Raw genomic sequence first — 23611 nt, forward strand, 5'->3', positions numbered from 1 at the left:
TTTATTTAAATGAGATGGATGAGGTTGAACGAAGCATGCATACACACCTACAAACATCCTAGGAACACTTTACCTCTTCTAAATAAAACTATCCAAAAAAAAAAAAAAAAACCCCTCTGAGTCATAAATGGTGAACCAACCAACGAACCAACCCACCAACCAACGAACAAACCAACGAACCAACAAACCAACCCAACCAACCAACGAACCAACCCACAAACGAACCAACCAACGAACCAACCCACCAACGAACCAACCCACCAACGAACCAACCAACCAATCCACTAAAATCCTCACGGGCACTCTCGGAATAGCTCCGCTATTTCGGGTGGCGATGTGTGTGGGAACATGCCAACCGGATGCTAACGTCTCCAGCATAAGAGACGAAATAAAAAATCGTCGTTTGCACATGGCTCCGCACATCGTTTCCGTTTGGAAAAATAAAAATAAGAAACCATAAAAAGAATTATGAACCAATGGCAGAGCTCCCCGCCGAAAATAAAGGCCTAAATTACTACAGCCGCTGGGAGCCGGTTTACGACTATAAAAGGAGGGGACCAGAAAGAAAAGAGAGGAGAGATTCGCCTAGCTGCGTCAGTGAACGCACGGACAGTCTTCCACCCGACCTAAAGAAATGAAGAAGAAAAAGAAAAGAAAAGGAGATTCGCCCAGCTGCGTCAGTGAACGCACAGACATTCTTCCACCCGACCTTAAGAGATGAAGAAGAAGAAGAAGAAGAAGAAGTTCCGCTCTCACGTTATGAGCCAAGACGCCTTCAATTCTAACAATGCCTATTGTACACAAACCAAAGAAGAAAAAGAAGAAAAATACAGGAGGCGAAAACGCCGCGCTGCTAGGTTGATAAATGTAGTCGCCGCTCTCAAGTTAAAAGCCTGACACATATCACCGAAGTAGCGCGACCAGCCGCCACTTACCACCCCCATCGTCTGAAAAGATAAGTACGCTTTGTTTAATTATACTACCCTACTCAAGTTCATTCCGTATCAATGCATACACACGCTGGACTACCATTCTCAATTTTCCTACAACAATTATTCCTCTTCCCACACACAAACAAACAATAGTGACCCGAACTTGAGATGAAAACACATTTCCTTTCTTGCTACAACATCAGTCCTGCAACGAACATTGGTTATATACGCGCGGATATGTCCTAACTAAAATATTCATTTCTTTCAACAGCTAATAAACCCACGTTTATCTTATCCATTAACTGAGTCTTTGTTTCCTTCAATTCCTCATTCGTTTCATTATTCTCTTGTAACGGGATTGGGGTATTTATATATATCCTAGTCTCCTACAGATATAAAGATGGCAGCTGTAGCTTTATAAGTGTGATCTCATGGAATTGCATGAGATCACACCAACCACCACACACATATGCAAATCAAATGCAGTCACTTTTTTAATAAAACGCCTGTTGGCAGAGGTGAGGAAGAGATGCATTCTGGAAGTTGTGAGGAGGATGAAATACAGTGACGAATTCTATCTGTGAACTTTTGTGTTGTTTTTTCTCCTAAAATACTAGTCCATTTAATTAAAAAACTGTAATCATTTCATAAGTTATCAATGAGAGCGATATTGAGTAAAGTATTCAGTAAAAATAAGAAATGGCGAGAATTCGATAATGCATTTAATAAAAAATAAGTGTTTATCATACAATTCAGCTTTAGCACACTATGATCTGAAAAATGAATTGTAGCTTCAGACGCAAGTGAGTATGGCATAGGAGCTGTTCTATTATACAAATTTGAAGGAGTAACAAAATCTATAGCTCTTGTTTCAAGAGTTTTACTTTCTGCAGAGAAAAACTATAGTCAAACTGAAAAAGAGCGACTCGCAATAATGTATGTTGTGAAAAAATTTCATACATTTATTCATGGCAGAACGTTCGTTTCATAAACCAACTGAAAACCATTATCGTCGATTTTTGCATCGTAAAAAGGTGTTTCTACTCATTCCACAAATAGGTTACAAATATGGAGTGTGATTTTATTAAATAAAAACTTCAAAATACAAAATATGCCATCTAAGATAATCACATACATGAATGGTCTTTCGAGACTAATTGTGGAGAACGCTGAACTGTTGGAAGAAACAATGATGGCAGCACTGAAACATGAAACAATAGCAAGAACTAATGGAAGTATTGATTAACGCTGTTAGTGAATTACCAGTTACGCTGGAAGCAATTAAAAAAAACAGTTAAAGCAGACGAGTACATAAATATGAGTCAACAAGTAAAAGGAAATGAGAAGAATAAAAAATTAAAAGTATTGCCATTTTCAATATATGATGAGACATTGATGTATATACAAAGAGTAGTAATACCACGAGTCTTATGAAAGAAAGTTTTGGGTCATCCGGGTATATCCAGGATGAAATCAATAATGCAATGTTCAAAGTATTGGCCGAAAATAAACCAGTACATTAAGGATTTGGTAAAACATTGTAAAGGGCCTCAATTAGCAGCCAAAATGTTCTCTTCAGTAGGCATTGAAATTTTCACTTGTAGATATTTAGGTCATTTCTATGTATATATGTTGTTTTGGGTCTCATTTTCGTTCTAGTTGAAGTTCTCAGGAATCAAGAGGATCCCTACATGGGATTAACATTTGAACTTTATATGAGATACATAGATATTCGAATGTTTAATTAAAGTTCTTTAACAAACACTGAGTTAGTAAAGAAATTGAGAACTCTAATAGAAAAAAAAACAGGCTGGATTCTTGGCAGCATTCAAACATTCTCCATTCTAACAGATTCAGTCTGGTTCTCGAGAACTCAACTCAACTCAAATCCCGACCTCTTCACTGCCGACCTCATATTCTCATTCATATGCAAATTAAGACACGATCTAACCTGATGATTTCTCGCCTTTTAGTGTCCCATCGGTCTGGTTTTGAGTTCGCACATGCCACCCTTGGAAGTCCGCCTTCGTGACAGCAGTAATATTACAATTTTCCCTACACTCCCCCCTGATCTCAAACTAGGTAGGGAAGTAGTACCTGTCTTTGTCGGATACTCCTTAGCAGAAGTGGGGCTACATGGTTAGACACAACTAGCCCTCCATACTCGGCTAGACACAGCTAGCCCATGATACTCGGCTAGACACAGCTAGCTCATGATACTTGGCTAGACACAGCTAGCCCACGATACTCGGCTAGACACAGCTAGTCTATGGCCAGACACAGCTAGCCCCTGATAACCGGCTAGACTCAGCTAGCCCCCAATAATCGGCTAGACATAGCTGTGATACTATAAAGTGGCCCTGAGTTGGACTTGAGTCACTAAGTGCTGAGAAAGGGGGGGAATAGACAAAGGAATAGGAAATAGCTTAGAATAAACTAAAAAATAGGAAATATCCTACAATCAACAATAGATAAGAAGTATCAAACAATGAATCTGTATTTTTAGATCAAGCCTTTTAGAGTTAACAATAACAATAGAAACCTACAGATAAAACAGGGAAGGGCAGCTTCCGGTAGCCGGGTGGGGGGGGGGAGCCGACCTCAGATACCAACCTAGAGGAGACAGTGAGTTGACAACTAGATGCCCGTCGTGGCAGATTGGAGTTGGACAGTTTTAGAGTTGACTGTGAAACAGAAATAGAGATGAACATAACATCGATAGAACCGGTAGAAGACACACACACACACACAAGTATAAGTCAATTATATGTGAACATTGGCGTTTGTGTTTTTCCTTTCTTTGATCCACGATTTATTATATTTGTACTTTTGTGAAACTGCGTATGCTCCCATCGACAGTTGCCAGCGAGAAAATGACAATCCGGCCATAAGTGAAATAGTCGAATGAAAAATCCACGATACACAACGTTGGGATTCAGCGATCTGTCGGAGGCACACGTTTGGTTACAAATGGTCCCATTAAACCAGAGATCCGACCTTTAAGGGATTTCATGACGAAAAGGGACACGCAGGAGAAAAAAATTGAAACGGCTGAATTCATTTCGAAAAAGAAGAAACTAAACAAACAACAAAAAAAATAAAAACACGCACAGACAAAAAGAAAAAATGAGAGCGTGTTACACTTGACATGTTTGATATAATTTGGCGGTCGGGAAGAAATAACGAAGGTCGACACAACAGGAGAAAAGTTCGCCACGTGTTTATTCACTCAAAGAGAAAAGGAAAAGTACTCCTTACAAGGGAGAGTTAGAAATCAAAGGGACATAACTGAGGATGTTATGGTTCATCCCTTAACACCCCCGCTTAAACTTAACATCCTGATAATTTTGCTTTTACGCAATGTAGGCGAGTTCTAGCCATGGGTTTAGTAAAGCAATCTGCAGTATTTTGGTCAGTCAGCACATAGATTAATTTGATCATACCGTTGTTTATTTTGTCCCTTATGTAGTGGTACTTAATATCTATGTGCTTTACTTGCTGGCTTGTGATGGAATTTTTTGCTATGCAGATTGCACTCTGGTTGTCGGAATATACTATTGCTTGTTCCCATTTCCTTGAGTAGGCCATCTCATTTACCAACTGCGAAAGGTATTGTGCTTCTTGTATAGCTGGCGTCATTGCCGTATATTCTGCCTCACGTGTGGATAACGCTACTGTGGGCTGCTTCTTGCTTTTCCAGGCAATGACTGGTCCTTCCTCATTTAGGGAGAAGCAATACCCTGACGTACTCTTTCTGTCTTCAGAGCTACCCCAATCAGCATCAGTATATCCCATCAACTGCAGGCCGCTTTCACATTTCCTGAAAGATAAACAAAAAACAAGGGTTCCCTTTAGGTATCTGAATACATGTTTAACTGCATTCCAGTGTTCAATTTTGGGACTTTGATTTCTAACTCTTTCTTGTAAGGAGTCCTTTTCTTTCTCTTTTCCTTTTCTCTTTGAGTGAATAAACACGTGGCGAACTTTTCTCCTGTTGTGTCGACCTTCGTTATTTTTTCCCAACCGCCAAATTATATCAAACATGTCAAGTGTAACAGGTTATGGGCCCAGGATTCTAATGTTTGATGGCGATAAGAACAATTATGAAATGTTCGAAATAAAATTCATGGGACTTTTACACAGACTAAAATTGAAGGCTGAATTAAAAAAGGAAGATGGAGAGATAGACCAACAGAAAAATGAAGACATCTTTGCCGAACTTGTCCAAGTACTGGACGATAGGAGTTTAGCCCTGATTATACGAGATGCAAAGGACAATGGAAAGAAGGCATTGAAAATCCTCAGGGAACATTATTTATCCCAAGGCAAACCAAAAATAATTGCTTTATATACGGACCTATCAACCCTCCGAAAAAATGACGACGAAGATGTCACAGGGTACGTAATACGAGCAGAAAATTCAATTGCTGCCCTACGAAACTGTGGTGAGACAATTTGGGACCCACTGGCGATAGCCATGTTACTCAAAGGACTACCAACATCATTTAATACCCTACAAGCGATAATTACACAAAGAGAAACGCCCCAAACTCTGATAGAATTTAAAGCATCTCTCCGAGCTTATGAGGAAAACTCTACACAAAAAATCGAGGAGGAGGAATCTATCATGAAAGCCTCGTATAAAAAAAAGAGACCCCCCATCATGTTTTCGGTGTAACAAAAATGGCCACTTCGCAAAAAATTGTCATAAGAACAGGTGGTGCAGATTTTGCAAAACCAGGACACACAAACTCTGGCCTTATGCTTTCCTGTGTGCAACCTACATCCGAAATCGATGTTATAACCATAGGATAAAATTAACACCTTATGAGGCATTAAAGAATAAAAAACCAAATGTTGAAAACATGAACATTTTTGGAACAATAGGCTACGCTCACACTCAAAATAAAAAAAGTTAGACCCCCGATCGGAAAAGGGTATTTTTGTAGGCTACGACAAATAAATACAGCCCAGCCTACTTTGACGAAAAGAAATCTGTAAAAAAGATACGATTAGTAACTTTCACAAATAAATTCGTCAGTGTAAGGGAGAGAACTCCGGCTATCCCAAAAAATAATTACATTTAACCAACTTTAATACCCTCTATAAATAAAAATCATCCCCAATTCAAGTGAACACGAAATCAATGACCATGAAACAAATGAACTTGCCCATGATCCCCACCAGAGTAATGCTGAAAATAGTGAAAATCAAGTAGGGGAACAGACAAATAACAGAATTAATGACAATATTGGAAATAGAAATCAAAGGGACATAACTGAGGATGTTAATGGTTTATCCCTTAACAGAGCGCTCTCGTTACAAACTTGAGAAAGAGAGAGACAGAGAGAGAGATGCAGAAAAAATTTAAACGACACAGAAATTAATTTTTAAATTTCTCATTTAAAAACGACTTTGCATACAAGTCGACTTAATCGCATTGTAAGTTCTTTTTACAGCTATGACTTTTTTTCAAAAATAACAAAAAAAAAACGACTCGCATTGTATGCTTCCCAAACTAACTCTTTCATCCAAAGCAATACCTTTTGTTTTTGTTTTTTCCTTTTCAGCACAACATGATTTCATTTTAACTTCCGCATTGAAAAATAACTTTTAAATACATACAAGTCGTCTAGATCACATTTTAAGTTCTTTTAACAGTGACGACTTTTTCAAACACTATAAAATCCGACTCAAATTGTACTTTCATACAATAATTTTCGTTTAAAAACAATTTTTTTCTTTTCAACACAACAGAATTTCATTTTAAATTCCTCATTCAAAAACGAGGACTTTAATGTACATAAGTCGTCCAAATCGCATTTTAAGTACTTTTAAGAGTTTTGACTTTTTCAAATAGATGGATTGATTAGTGTGAACTTATATCCATTTAGTTAAGTATCATGTTATTTTTAACCATATTTTGCATTATTTCTATTGTTTTAAATCAATATTCAGTTCTTTTTGTATTATTTATTGTAAAGTAATATTTCAGTTATTTTTGTATATTTTAACACTTTTTATATTATTTGTTTGAAAATAATTTTTCAGTACAGTTAATATTGTTTGAAGACAATATTTCAGTTCTTTTTATATATTATTTTTTTGTTTTGAAGCAATATTTTAATACACTTGATTTCTTCGTATTATTTGGATTCATTGGACTATTGTTTTCATCTTGAGTGTTATTTTCACAGCGTTTCGGTCGATGTAACCTCTGACCTTCTTCAGGTGTATCCTGTTGAACTCAGGAATGTTTCTGTCAAACTCGAGAATTTGGACAGAATTTTGAGCGGAACCCTTTATTTACTTCACATGTTATGTAAGCCATGACTGGATAGAGGTCCTAAGTAATTCGCAATTGTATTTTTTGGTCGCCCACACTGAGGATAGAACCTGCAACCTTCAGGAGAATATCACTTTTTACAATTGATTTTTCCAAGTACTCTAACCAATGCGCCTCTGGTCCTTGCGAACACTTTGTGAAAACCACACTCAAGATGAAAACAATAGTCCGATGAATCCAATTCATCTAAAAAATTCAGAAACATTTTGTTTCTGTTGGAAAGTCTTAATCTGTTTACTGGAAAACAATTCAGAATCGCTCTCAAGAAATGCAAATAAATTCGAAGAATAAAATCTATTATTCCAGTATGTATGCTCAGTTGTCTTGTAAACAGTTTAACTGTACAAAATTGATGGTCCACACTTGTAACAAATATAATGTTTTAATTAGGCTGATCACGAGTTATGAACAAAAAAGAATCTAATAGACACACATTCATTAAAATATTAATCTTTTTCACATAACAGCTTCTATACATTCAGCCCTAAACTGAGTCATTTTCTTAAAGTTTTTAATTGTTTTGTATGATATGGGTATCTTGTCAGTTTGCGGATATTTTTCTTTTGTACATTTGCTTAATATGTGCTTTTAAACCACTACTTATTGCAAATGAAGTTCCACATCTTTCACAAGCATGAGGTGTTTCTCTCTATTTCTTTATTTTACTTCAGTTAGTTTTAAGAGATCAAGGCACTCCCTCCTTGATTCCATTATAATTTAAATTTATATCCGAAGCTTCTTTTAAGGATAGATTTTCTTCCTTTTATGGCTGCTATTTGTATTTTGTTATAGCTTCATCTTCTAGGGATGTTAAATTCTAAGCATTTCTTTTAGTGCAATGGATTACATCTCCACTGCACTTAGTTCATTAGTTACTTTTTTCACGTGTATTTTTAAGGTTGGTTTTTACAAACACTGATGAGCAACACACTCTTTTCCAGTTTTTGTTTAATATGGGACATCCTACTTGATGTCAGACATTTCTCATTTATGTATTCGCTTGATATGTGCTTTTAAACTACAACTTGCTGCAAATGAAGCTCCACATCTTTCACAAGTATAATGTTTTTCTCTTTATTTCACGTCAGTTAGTTTCAAAAGATCAAGGGGCTCCCTCCTGGAGCTAACACTTGATTCCATTACAATTTTAATTTCTATCTGAGAGCTGTTTTAAGGATAGATATTGTTCCCTTTATGGCTGCTTTCCATATTTTGTTGTAGCTCAGTCTTCCAGGGATTTTAAATTCTAAGCATATCTTTTTTACAGAAACAGAAGAGCAATACGTTTTTTAAATTTTAGTTTTATATGGAACATCCTGCCGGATTTCAAACATTTACTTGTGTGTTCGTTTGATGTGTGCTTTTAAACTACTATTAAGTGAAAATGAAGCTCCACATCTTTTACAAGAATATGGTTTTTCTCCAGTGTGTATTCTCATGTGTTTCTTTATATAAGAATTATCTGAAAATGCAATTCCACATATTTGACATGAATAAGGCTTCTCACCAGTATGTGTTCGTACATGTCTTTTTAGATGATGTTTCTCTGAAAATGCAGTTCCACATATTTTACAAACGTAAGGTTTTGCCTCAGTGTGTGTTTTCATGTGGTCTCTTAAATCAGAATTTGTGGGAAATGAATCCCCACAAATTTTACATTTATGAGGTTTTTCTCCTGTGTGCATTCTCATGTGTATTTTCACAGCAAAAGGTGTCGAAAATGCGCTTCCACATATTTTACAAAGACAAGGTTTTTCTCCTGTGTGTATTCGTATGTGGTATTTTAAACTAGAATTTGTAGAAAATGCTTCTTTGCACATTTCACACTTATAAGGTTTTTCACCTGTGTGTGTTCTTGTGTGTATTTTTAAAACATTGTTTGTTGCAAATGCAGTTCCACATATTTGACAATTATATGGTTTCTCTCCAGTGTGGGTGCGTGTGTGTTGCTTCAAATCCCTAGGTGAACTCCACACTGACCCACACACTGTACACGGATATCTTTTCTCTCCTTTGTGCATGCGTGTGTGTTCTTTTAAGGTAAACCGATTTAAAAATTTAGATCCACATATTTTGCAAGTGCAAGAGTTTTCTTCTGTATGTATTCGCTTGACGTGTTTATTCAAGCAACTCTTTGTTGCAAACGCAATTCTACATATTTCACAAGGATGAGGTTTTTCTCCAGTGTGTTTTAGATTGTGCCTTTTTAAACCAGAAAGTAGTGAAAATGCACTTCCACATATTTGACAAATGTGAGGCTTTTCCCCAGTGTGTGTACTCATGTGGCTTTTTAGATTCCGAGTATCAGAAAATGCCATTCCACATATTTGACATGAATGAGGTTTCTCTCCAGTGTGCGTTCGTGTGTGCCTCGTTACATGATGTTTCTCTGAAAAAGCAGTTCCACATATTTTACAAACGAAAGGTTTCTCGCCAGTGTGTGTTCGCATGTGTCGACTTAGGCTGCCACTCATTGAAAATGCGCTTTCACATATTTTACAAGAATAAGGTTTCTCACCTGTGTGTGTTCGGATATGTATCTTTAATTCATAAGAATCATAAAATGTGGCTCCACATACTTGACAAGTTGGAGATTTTATTGGCACCTCTTTATTGTGTGTTTCCATATTTATTTGTACAGAACTGGAAAAGGTTATCTGTGAATAAAAATGAAATGAAAATCTTTTAACGCTTTATGATCTGAATTCTGATGTAGATGATTAAAACATATTTATTGTTAATTTTAGTTTGTTTAAAAAGTAATGATACTATAATTGTCTTCAAACTGGAAAAATTACGAAGTTCAATAGGGTAATTCCATCTCAAATCATCCAGAAAAAAACATCTTTGACACCCTTACCTCTCAGATTTTTTCAAACTTTCACCATATATTGGTATCATAAAAACTAGGGAATCCTGAAAATTTGAGCTTTTAACTCTAAGCAGTTCCAGAAATATCGTAATTTTGGTATTTTACGTATATCGCGTCGAGATGAACATTCGTGAAATTATGAAATTACATTTTGGGGCATAAATAAATTTCTAGACTAGGTAGAAACTTGGAAATTTGCATGGACAAGGTTTTACACACGAGGAATCCAAAAATCACGTTTAAAATCTCTAAAAATGAACTGTTTTTTAGTCATTGAACTTTTAAGCCGAGATTTCGGTATTGGTCTAATGTGACCCAAAATAACATGTGATATTATTGGAAATTGAATTTTTTTTTGTTCCAAGACATTCTTGATAGTCTGAACTTAAATTCCTCCAGAAAAGGTGTTTTGTTCTTTCCTCGTTAGCTCACAATCGAACCTCAAAGATGGGCAGTTTTACAGACCTCACTTCCAAATAGAGCCGTGTACAAGGAGTCACTTGACTTCACCATAAACAGGTAATCCTCAATTTTATTTTGACTTCCTATTCATTTAAGAAGTGGTATTGCTGCTTTCTGGTGTTTCTTTAAGTTGGCTGAAACTATTTTGCTTGTTTTTTTGTTTGATGCAAAGATGCAAGTAGCAGGTAAAGCCAAGTAACCGGATAGCTCACAATCGAACCTCAAAAATGGCCAATCACAGTGGACAATCCCAAATAATGAATTGCATGTGGTGAGGATACAATGTGTTTGTAGCATTTATGAACCCCTAAAAATTCTCACGGCCCACTGTGATTAACCCATTTTTTAGGTTTAATTGTGAACTAGCGAAGAAAGAACAAAATCTAATTTTTCTGGTAATTAATGTGGATACTAAGAAACGGTACCTATGCTGGGCGGGTACATGGTTTGGATTTTTTAGCACGATAGTACATTAAAGTCAAAAAATATCAACACAACATCTTATGAGTGTCAGGCAACATATGCTGTTTCGGTTTTATCATAATCCTCGTCAGAAATAGTAAAGCTCCTTCCACTTGAGTTTGTTTTAGGTATGTGGATGCTACAAATGATGTTTTTGAAAGGAACAGGGCACAGGTCAACACTGTGAGACCAGTTGAAGTTTTACGTGGACCATGGGGGTGCATGAACTGAACATCAACATCACCTTCATTGAGGTTTACTTTCTGCACCAATCCGACCCACCAGAACGAGTTGTACACACACGTCATGTACGTCAAAGGAGCAACATCTCCAATGTCAACATCAGTGAGGATTTTAACATCATTCATGTCAACAAATGAATTGTCCTCACTACAGAGTTTGTGTCCGATCTTGCATCCTGATTGTTCTGATTGTTGAACAAAATGATGACTACTAATCATCCCTGTTATTGTATTATTTTTTAAAATAGTATTTTCAAGTTAAATTCAAATTTTACTATATCTTTTTTATTAAATTGTTAGGTGAAAGTACAGAGTCGTAAAAAAACACCATCCCCTCCCCATGTTAAGAATGGTTTTCTAAATAATAACGTTATTATTTCAGCATGGTTACAAAAGTGCATAAGTACCGATAATTTATTTATTTAATAGACAATATTACCTTTATTAAAAATACATGAAAATTAGATTTCAAGTTTAATTTATACTATTGTAATTTTTATCTTAGACATTAGAGAATAGTAGTAAGGATTATCTAAATGAATGAGCAAAACAACTTGGATCCCTTAGTTTTAAATTCATTTTGAATATCTATCAGCCAGACCCCCCCCCCACACCATCCCATTGCTATCAAGACATGCGACAACCAAATATCCACGCATTTACCCATAAAAGGAAGCGAGATAGAGACCCCACCCCCATCCTCTCACCAAGTGATTTGTCAAAAAACACATGCCAAGGTCACGACAAGAAATCATCCAGACACCCCACTTCGATCCCAAACGAAGCAGCGTGCAGGCAAAAGAAGAGAAAAAGAAAAAACATTTTTGGTGGGAGTGACGTTATACACGAAAAAGGCAGACTAGAAATAAGGAATGGATCTGATCACATCGTCGAACGAATGTCAATAATGAAAATGCGACTTATGCGGCAAAATGGGACTGCCTCCCATTATAACACCAGAATATTGAATTTTGTCAGATACCCAATCATCGGTTGAATGCACATCCCCCCATCTCACAAATGTCGACTTCTTGAACTGAACTATTTTTATTTTTATTTTGAAAGATTTCTACTGCCTCACATAACTCAACTATTTTCCATGCGAAAAAAAAAGAAAGGATAAAAAGAAAAAGGAAGGAAAGAAAAGAGGCTATATCCATTTGAACAATTTTCTTTGGTGTTGCCCCCCCCCCCTTTTTTACCCGTTGGACACTGTCTGTATGTTTTCTCATTATTATTTTTCTTTTAATATTTTGTCTTTATTTTTGAATTTTTAACGCACAATAAATGACATGCATATAATATATATACATCTGTGTTGTTCCGTTATTCATTGCCTGGTATTTCGTCAACCGTGAATCTTATATAAAAACATTCCACGATGAAAGCACTGTCCAGAACCTGGGTAAGTTCTCCTAGGTTATAACAATTTTACAGCCGGCACGTACATTACATCCATTTTATTTTTTTTTATTTTACGATATGTTTTGGGGATAAATTCCTCTTTTGGGATTATCCAACCGGGACGTATAATCACAATATATATATATATATATATATATATATATATATATATATATATATATATATATATATATATATATATATATATATATAATTATTTTTATTGGAGTACTAAATTTAATTATCACTATTATAAATGGAAGACTTACTTTTTATTAATCATGATTAATAAAAGTAAAAAGTAAAAAATAACCGACTCATTTACCATCCTGTATAATGTTTATTTACAATGTCATCTAACAATCTATATTTTTTGACAGTCTTCCTTTTGTAAACAGAGGTTGTGTCTATTAGGCTTAAACGTGATTGGTTTCTAACATAATCTTCCATTCTATATATACAATAAAGCTGTCTTTATTTTTAATATACATAGTCCCCCTTTTCCCATATAAATAATTCCTTGATAAAGCTCTTCAGTCAGCATGTTTTTATTTTACGTTAAATCCTGAATAATAAAAAATAGACCTTCCCATTATAAATACAAGATATATATGAACAAATACATAGATATATTAAAATCAATCGATATAACATTTTTATTTAATAGATAATATTACCTTTAGTGATAATAAATGAAAATGAGATTCCAGGTTTATTTAATACTAATGGAAACCTCTGTAATATTAATGATACTCATGCCTTGACGTTCCCTTTTTGGAAGTTATATGTCATTACTAGTGCTGTGACAACAGCATATTCTTTTCATTGTTTTGACTCTTGAGTATATATTCATTAATATCTTATATGTTTTTATATAGACGGATGTAGTTCTTGGTCGATTAAGTGTGTCTGTGTTGGATATATACCCGAGAGTCAATATACCATGCCTGAACACATTTGGAAGGACTATAATTGCTAATTGCAAACTTTTTTTTTTTTACATGGGAGTCACCACTTATCAAGGCCCGAAGGCCACTCATGGATGAGGGTTATTGCGTGTACAGTAATCAATGAGATAGTATTGTAGTAATCATTAGTATTGGGGGTTTTGATAGAGTGTCTTACTTAAGGGGGTGGTTTGTCAGGAGTTTGTTTATGCTGGACTTGAAGATGTCCAAGTTGTAGTCAGGTGGGAAACAGGCAAGCGGCAGAGAGTTCCACTGGCGTGCAGTTCTAAGAAAGAAGCTTTGCTCATGGAATCTACGTTTGGATTTAGGCACAGATAAAAAGTGGGGAAAATTTTTGACAGTAGTTTCAGCAGATGGGTGTTTCTCGTGAAAGATTGGCGAGGGGGGACAAGGGATTGGAGCTAAGATGAGCACCTACCATGGAAATAACGATAAAACAAAGACAAGCTCGCAACGTCTCTTCTGTGGGAGAGAGGTTGCAGGGAAGAGAAAAGGGCATCCCCCACTAAATCACGAAGTCTATTTTGTACTCTATCAAGGCAGGATAGGCTGTTTTTAGCAGCTCCTGCCCAGATGTGGCAGCAGTACTCCATTCTTGGACGTACTTGACTTTTATACAGATAGAGAATTGCATTAGTAGTGAGATATCTTCTGGAGCAGTAGAAGGATCCCACCATTTTCCCAGCGTCCCTGGCAACAGATTTGATCTACGTGTTCCATTTCAGATCGGGAGTAAAGGTCAAACCTAGAAGCTTGTCAAAACATGGAGCTTCCCAAGACGAGAGCCATCCATTTCAATTGATGCCAGATGGGGATCAGAGCGTTGATGATGTAAAGATAGAAGCTTGGTTTTGGATGCATTAAAAGTGACCAGCCACCTCTTCCCCCATTGTACCGCGTGATCAAGATCAGAGGAGAGAGAATTAGAGAGAACTTTGTCATTTACGGCCTTTGATGTGTTACCATAGATGGTTGTGTCATCAGCATAGATGTCAACGAATGATTTAAGTATGTGTTTTGGAAGATCACTGATGTAGATCAGGAAGAGAGTTGGGCCCAGGATGGACCCCTGGGGAACTCCAGCATTAATACTGTGGGCCTCTGCCCGTCAACCACTACTCTTATGAGCCTATCAGAGAGAAATGATTTAATGATTGAGAAAACATTTCCAGTAATACCTTAGCTGGAAATCTTGTGAAGTATGCCATACCTTATCGAAGGCTTTGGATATGTCAAGAGCAATTGCCCTAGAAAGGAAACCTTTGTCGAGAGATTCACTAATCCTATGAGATATAATCGTTAGCACATATGCTGTAGATCTAGCGGAATGGAAACCATATTGCATGTTACCAAGAAGGTTATTTCTGCTGAGGTGGTTGACTACCTCTCTATTTCATGTGGATTCCAGCAGCTTACTCATGACTTTCAGGAGACTCTGTACTGAGAGGGAGATGACTTATCACCTTAATTTTTAAATACAGACCATACTGATGAGGTTTCCAGGGTGTTGAGAAGCACGTCTCCTTAAGGCAACGTTTAAACAGTTTTGTAAGTATGAGGGCAAGTTCTGGTTGAAGCTTTTTCAACACTATAATTGGAATGCCGTCAGGGACAGTTGCTTTACTGGAATCAAGGTTCTTGATTAGCTTGGCGACCTCACGCACAGATATTTGTATGTTGCATAGTGTGTTGTCTGTTATAGGAGGAAATACAGGGGAGTTGATGGTCATTGTCGCATAGGGTAGAATTAGCTGCAAAGTTCTTGGCAAATAGTTTGGCCTTGTCTGATGCTGACGAGATGACATCAGGTCCATTGATGATAGTTGGGATAGAACGCATGCTTCTGTTCAAGATCCTGTTTGCTATTTGCCAGAACTGGTGGGAACCAAGCCGCTGCTCAGCTACTTTGGATTTAACAGACTGAGCATATAGCTCTCTTGCATGTTTTATTACTCTTTTATAGTGGTTGCTGGCAGTCCTGAAAGCAGCTTTAGTCTCAGTACATCTATTACGTTTGTAGCTATGGAAAAAGTGATTTCTGAGCGCGATGGCAGCAGCACATTCAGGGCAGAACCATGGCTGGCTGTTGGGTTTTTGTTGGAATTTTTTGGATGGTATTAATCAGTCTATGCCTACAATTAACCATTCGGTCAGGTCTGATACTATGGAGGACACATCCTTTTTAAACATGGAATGCAGAGGTAGGTCAGATAGGAATGTACGGAAGCTATCCCAGTCAGCCATAGAGTATCGATATATAGTATGGTGGAGAGGTACATCTGAAGACTTATTTACATTTCATTTTTATCTTAACTGCTACAACAGAGTGGTCAGAGGATCCCAGAGGAGATAGAATGGAACATGAACACAGCTCAGGGGAAGTTGTGAGAAAAAGGTCTAGAAGGCTTGTATATTGACCGGGTGTATTGTGCACACGGGTGGGTTCATGAACAATCTGAGTGAGGTCATAAGCAATGGCAAAATCATGACAAAACCTCCCCTCGTCATCAGTTTTATTTGAGTGAGTCAGCCATTCCACATTATTGACATTGAAGTCACCGCAAATTTGAATTTAAGCCGAAGGATGAGCAGACAGGATGTGGTCAATTTTCTCAGATATGCTCTTTGTTGCGGGGACGATAGAGGGCAAATATAAATGCAGTGGTGTAAGCTAGTGCAACCCGGAAGCAAATATAAGGTAAATTAGGGTCTTCTCTGGAGATATCACTACCACATGGAAAACCATCTTTGATGTAGGCACATACTCCATGCCCATGGCGATCTTGGGGGTCAGATTTAAATGTTAAGTTAGAGTATCCTTTAATTATGAATTCGTCTAGAGAAATGGTTGGCCTTATGCCAGCTTCACTTAGAAAGAATATGCCTGGTTTCGTCTCCTGTAATTGTGTTTCAACCTTTGGAAGGTTGGAACGTAGACTCCTGATGTTGGAGAAGGAGACCTGGTAGTAGGATTCACAATGGATGTCTGACATCATACCTAAAGAAAGAACTCAGTACCCTGAAGGGATTAATCCAACTGATGGCCAATGTTCAGCATAACAAAGGAAAAGTGCATTCTGTTATGGATTATTGCAAACTAAATGTCCATGCGAAAGCAGACATAGCACACACTGATGTGTGCTCACAAAAGCTGAGAGACTAGTGTAGGAAGGGATCCGAGAAAAGCCTACCTTCAGATGGATGTGCATTATTCTTTATGGTCCTTCAAAACTGTGGTGGTGCAGGGGCAAAGATACTGCCTGACTGGGATGAGATTTTTGCTTAACAAAGCTCCATTTATTATGCAGATTGTTCTGTCCAAGAGTGTGACTGTTTGACAAATGACATCATACATTGACAACATATACATCGATAACAGCATGGTGCCTGTGGAGCAAGTGAAGCACCATTTTTTTCAGTTTGAGCTGGAAAGTAAGGATTCAGACTGGCTTAAAGATGGTACAGGAGTGCTTGGATTAAAAGTCTGGGGAGGAGTGTGACACTTTGCGATGGAATTGTGGAAGTGTGATCTTGGATGTCCCACAGATTGTGACAGTTTGTGCCATTTGCTCTCAGTGTGGAAAACTGATCGGGCATCTGCTAGTATGTATGGGTGACTCCGAGCACCAATGAGGATTATAAAGCAAAGAGCCAATGCCATGACCTGAGGAAGGGACGACATCACATAGGATGCCCCACTCTGATAAATGGTCCAAGAAACAATAGCCAGAGTGAATCCTTCACAGGGCCTCTGTTGTGTGCACAGTCATGATGTCAATGTATGGGTAGATGCAAATTCACTTACGACCGGCATGCTTCTGGAATGATGATGCTTTGCTTGAAAGTGCATGTAGGCTGCGATCTACAAACGACATCCAGCACATTAACTTGTCTGAACTTGATGCAGTACTGAAGGGCATCAATCTGGCATTACAATGGAAGTGTAAAGTCATACATTTAAAAACAAATTTGGTAAGTAAGTATCACTGACTAGTGGATATGGTCACTGGAAATACCAGAGTCCACACAAAGATCACTAGCAAAATATTGCTCCAATGATGATTGGAAACAATAAAGTCGCTGGTAGAAGAGTATGCACTATCAATTAATGTTGCTCTGATCCTGCCGAGCCAGAATTTGGTGGATCCTATAATCCTGGTACCACAAAGGTAGCTACAGAGGATGAAATCCATGATTAAGCCTGCATCTCTGATTTGTGCTATGAGGAGTGATCAAATGACAAGTAGTCTGATCATAGAAGATTCTTTGAGTGCAACCTACAACAGGAACTGCTTACTGATAACAACTATGCATTTACTACTGTGGAATCAGAGAGTTTTCTGCCAGCTAAGGAGTGTGCATGCAGTTTTGGTGTACCTACATACCATCAGGCAATGACATTGCAGAATGATGCGACCACAGTATTAAACAGATTGTAGCTAGAAAAAGATGCTCTGTTCAGGAAGCAGTGTATTGGTACGTCATACCTAAGGATGATGCCTCATCATTGACAGATGACATGAAATGGAGAAACCTCAGAACCACCCATATGATGAAGCACACACCAGAGATTACCAGCATGCATATACTTGCATGTGCTGTGATCAGGGATCAGGGGGAGTGTAAACAACGTGTGACAAGGGGAATGTCAAGGAGATGGGAAGTAGGGATGACCAAAACAAAAAACTTAAGCACAAATTCAAACTTGCACGATCAGCCTTGTAATGCTTATGATTACCTATTAATCGCTTTTAAATGTTAAAAATTAAGTGCTTCTTCATTAGCAGAATGAAATTTGGGGGTCGGAAAAATCAATTTTCATTAAAAAAAAAACTCTGATGTCTAATTATATCTTATGTCAATTTAAACTAAAAAAGCAATATCTATTTGTCATGTTGCAATTAGTTAAATATCACATTAAATAAAACAAGAATTTTCAAACTCTGTCGATAAAATGCTTTGCTATATTTGCTTAGTACACACGCTGTAAAAACAAGGGAAGTAACTCATTCTCCCGAATTGGCCTAAGATTTTCAAAGTTTTCACAAAATAATTACTTCCCTTGTCAGCATATGCACTATTGTTTGTTTATTTTATTTATTTATTTATTATTATTATTATTATTTTGTAAAACTTTTAATTTTCACTAATTTTCTTCAAAAACTATTTTTATTAATAATTAATTTTCTCATTTATCGTTGTCCGTAATTTTTAGATATCTTCGTTGTTGCAACGTGACTATTAAGTAGATACTATTGGTGTTACTTGAAATTCAATATTTCGATTTAAGAATTTCACTCTAATAATGAAACAATGAAATCCCTTTACGGTGTACGTACTCGTAACAGAATGAAAATGTCGTATTCCAAAACTAACGTAAATTGATTAAGTAGTTTTTTGTTTTTTTTATCAAGAAAATCAAATTTTATGATTTAAAGTCGTAATTATTTTGAATACAAACAAACTCTCCGTAGTCGAATTGCATTGTCGTCCTTGAATTATAGCATTTTAAATCAACATGATCGTTCTTGGCCTCCTTGCTTTTTCATAAAATTTGATTTTCTAAATAAAAATTTAAAAAAAATACTTAATCAATGTATGTGATTTTCGGAATATGACGTACTTGATCAGTGATGAGTACATACACGATAAAGATTTTTCTGTATTTTATTTTATTTATTTATTTTTCTTTTTTTAATAAGTGTAATTCTAAACAAATACTTAATTTTCAATTATTCGGAAAAGAAAAAAAGATAGTCACTTTTGGACGAATTTTATAAATCCCTCGGCAATTTCTTTGAGAATTGAAACAGAAAACAATTATCTTCGTAATAATCGTCTATCACCTAACGATGACCATCATTCGACTTTAGTGAAACAGCCTTCTACATAGGTCATTAATTAATTACGCAAAACTCTATAATGACCGCCATTATAGAGTTTTGCGTAATTTCAAAATCCGTATTTGAATCCTGCTCAATCGCTCATGAAGTCAAATTTAAACCATCTGTGCTAAGTCTTCAAAACACTAAAACCAAAAACAAGATTTTAAGACAATTTTTTGTTAAAAATTCCCTTTAAATCAATTATCTTGCAAATTTTTTTCTGTTTTTGTTTTATTATTTTAAAGGTACTAGTGCAGTGCACTTATTGATCAGTGCTAAAATAATAACGTTATTATTTAAAAAGCCATTCTTAACATGGGGAGGGGAGGGTGTTTTGTACCTATTGTATACTTTTAACCTTACAATTGAATAAAAAAACATATCATAAAACTTTAATTAAACTTGGAAATACGATTTTAAAAAAATAGCGCGGATCAGTAAGTGCACTAGCACCCTTTTAAATAATATTTACTTACCTTTAAATTATTAGGATTTTTAAAAATAAAATAAAAATAAAATAATAAAAAAACTATTGTTCCAAAGGCTCGCAAGAATGCTGTAGTAGATGGAAAATACAGAAACCGGTGACGAATGAAGAAATTTCCCTGTTAAAATAAATGGGGAAGTTTATGGAATGGATTTCGCATTATTCGTAGTATTAATAGAAAAAGAAGTATTACTTATCATGGTGGTAGTAGTAGCATTATAAATAATAGCAGTAATACTTAAGTAAAATATTAATAATAACTGAGTAAGGATAACGTTTAGTTGTACAAATATCCAAGAACCAGGTAATCACTGAAAGGGACTCTTAAAGGTCGACACCGGTATCGAGCAGAAGCTTATTTTACATGTTTCAAAAACTTTAAATGGGTTAAATATAATCACATGATTATTGAAAATGTGATCAGCATTTTTTTTATTATTATTATTCTTACATTTTCACCCCAAACAAGGCACATTGCCACTTTGATGTAGGGAGCTAATATCAGGAACATAATCTACAGGTGTACTATGTGGGAAGTTGGGCAGCAAGATGTCGGTTCACGTTACACTTGAACTTCTGCATGTCAGTACAGCTGGGAAGCAGTGACGAAATTTTGGGGTTGTCATCAAAATCCGCTTTTTAAGGTACCAAATTAAAGGGGGGGAAGGGGAAAAATTATACAAACAAAGAGAAATGAGCAAAAGAAATACAGACCCGAAATGAATTTAAAATGATCCGAATTTATGGGTTTGTATTCGCTCAATATATGTTACCGTGACATAAGTTGACATGTATTCGGTTGTTTTCTAACAGTATTTTGTCTAGTTTATTATTTATAATACCTTTTCCCAAACGTACCCTCTCCGAGAGAGAGTCGGCTGCCATTTTGAATTTTCCAATACATCGGTAAACACTGCATGTTTTTCGAGCTGAATAAACATGTTACATTGTTACACTGAATAAAAACACAAAAAATATATCCAGTTAGGTAGAAAAGTAACTTATCTTGCCTTTGATAACATTTATTTGTTCTCTATTTGTTTTTTGACAACTTTTTCGAATCTATGTGTACAGTAATACAAACCCGAAAATAGTTATGGTTGCTTATATTTTCCTAAGCTCAGGATTTAAAAACCTGTAAATAACATGAAATAAAAAATGGCAATACAAATACAAAAAACAAATCTTACTTGATGGAAAGGATGAAATAAAAGCACATAAAAAATAGAAAATATTATTTTTTTCAGTCTCTCAAATTCAGTCCTTCGACAAAAAAATCTAGGCACCGCCAAAACTGGGGGGGGGGGGCAGGTCAGTACTTTTTGACGGACCGTCTTTTTAAAAATCTACCAAAAATCAGGTAATTATCCGATCAATACGAAATTTTCAGCGATTATTAAGAGAAGAATGAACTTTATAACAGTGTACTTATTTTTCATAAACGATATTTATATATATATTTTTTTTTTTTGCTTACAACCCCCCCCCCTTGTTTTGAAGTGGGAACAAATATGCTTAAAATAATCATCTGAAACTGAACAAAACATATTGTGTTGTTGTAAGGGACAGAATTATAGATTAAAAAAAAATATTGTTTGCATACCTTATTTTGACGTCTGAATATCAGAACTTCGATTGTGTTTAATTATCCCTCTTTTGAGTTTTGAAGTGTGAAATTCGGTGAATATGTTAAGTAAAATAATTAATTTAAGTTAAGCAAAACAAAAAAAAAAATTTTTTTAATATTTATACGAAAAAAGCCATTTTAAAATTTTTGATAAATAAATTAACAATTTTTTTTAGCGAGCCGAATAATGCATGACCATTATTAAACAGGGCATGCTTTGCTTTGAATAATCGATACAAAAAAAAATTCGATAAATATTGTGCCCTTTGTGTTAAAAATAGCATCATTTTTTTCGATCCCGTTTGAAAACGTTTGCCGCCTTTCGACTACGGTGGAGCAAACGCGCTGAAATAATTTTTTTTTTATTCTGCTTTAAATTGCTCCCCCCCCCATATAAAAAAAAGTAGTTACCTCCCTTTGTTCAAACTAATCGACCACTTCTCCTTTCTGAAAGCCCTATTTTGATTGGCTAGGATAAAGCTCCTTGGCCAATCAACAAACATTTAATATAAGCAGAATTCTGGAAAAACAGATTCGCTCTCTTTTTGAATCAATCGTCGGCCTATAGACAACTAAGGAAAATCTCTCCTAAATTTGCCGCCGAATTTTGATTGAACTTTTCAGGGAGCCGTCCAAGACTTTTGGACGATAAAGAACTTTTTATTGGACTTCTAAAGCCGCAAACACAATTAGTTTTGCAAGAACCTTTTCTTTGTAATATTTCCAATTTAATATACATAATTTTCTACAATTCTTGTGAGTTCAGCAATCTTTATTTCTGTATTTCCCACTTCCTACTTCAACAAGACACCAGCTCCCGGCAATCGCCATACCCATTTTTGGGAGCCTGGCCCCCACACACATACACATTAAAAACCAAACTCATACAAATGGTCACCCATCTGGTACTGGCCAGCCTCAGCTTAATAATACATTGAAATTTTCGTCACTGAAAAATAAGTTTTTTTGGCCTGTTTGGTCTTCCATCGTTTTCTTCTTATCAAACGCAAAACGTAAACAGAGTCGATATAAACTCTAGATCGACGCGAGATATCTGGTTACCTAGGTACTTATATTATAATATTTTTGCATATTCTCTTAGAAAATCATCCTAAATCTTAGTTAGACAATAAATAAATAAATTAATTATTTCAAAAACCATTTTTTTTTTTTTTTAATATTTAAGTACGTTTTTTGTGCAAGACAAAAAATGTCAATTGTTAACTTTTTGGGAAAATTTAACATTTAAAATTTAATTAAAAATAGTAGAAAAAGTTTTACATTATTCTGTTTTCTATATGATAAAATTCAGGGTTTTATCTTTCTGGAAAAAAAAAAGTTACTCAGAAATAATGGATTTTAATAAATGTAATTTAGTTTTAAAAAACAACAACAACTTGATTTTGCGGCCATTTTTGGCGGTGCCTAAAAAAATCATTCTCTCTTTTTTTCTGAAAAGAAAAACATGCAAGTTGCAAAGTTCTTTCAAAATTCTTTTCTTTTTCTCTGTCTCTTTTTTTTCTCTTTTTTTTTTAAACAAACAAAACCTTTCAAAGGTTTAGAAGAAAGTTCTCTGAAAAAGAGGGTTTCTTATTCTTTCTCTCCCTCTCTCCGAAAGGGTTGGTATCTCTTTCTTTTCTTCAGAAATAATTCTCCTTTTCTCTGAAAAGTGTTGTCTTGCTATTTCTTCATCCGTTTGAAAGGGGGACAAAGAAATAAATCACTGTTTATGAGTCTCCCGTCCACAGCTTGTAATAATTAGTGACAGGCTCTTGTCACTCTTCCGTTGGTCTCCTTTCTCTGAAAGGGGTTAGCATCTTCAATAAATTTCCACCCTTAAGGACGGTTAAGAATTTTATGTCGCTCGCTGGGCCCGACGGAATTCCAAAAAACAGGACTTCACTGTTCGATGTCTTCTTTGGAA

General features: G+C 35.8%; 1 long non-coding RNA gene across 1 annotated transcript; it reads right to left on the bottom strand.

The window, feature by feature from the left end:
- Positions 1 to 1944: 1944 nt before the first annotated feature.
- Positions 1945 to 20145, bottom strand: LOC145246557 (uncharacterized). The gene is made up of 2 exons (XR_013863133.1): positions 20050 to 20145; positions 1945 to 4752 (listed from the first exon to the last, which is right to left on the bottom strand). It is a non-coding gene; the product is annotated as an uncharacterized LOC145246557 (long non-coding RNA).
- Positions 20146 to 23611: the final 3466 nt, after the last annotated feature.

The sequence above is a fragment of the Euprymna scolopes genome, chromosome 24 (genome assembly GCF_053919585.1).
Source record: "Euprymna scolopes isolate OS-2025 chromosome 24, ASM5391958v1, whole genome shotgun sequence".
Lineage (NCBI taxonomy): Eukaryota > Metazoa > Mollusca > Cephalopoda > Sepiida > Sepiolidae > Euprymna > Euprymna scolopes.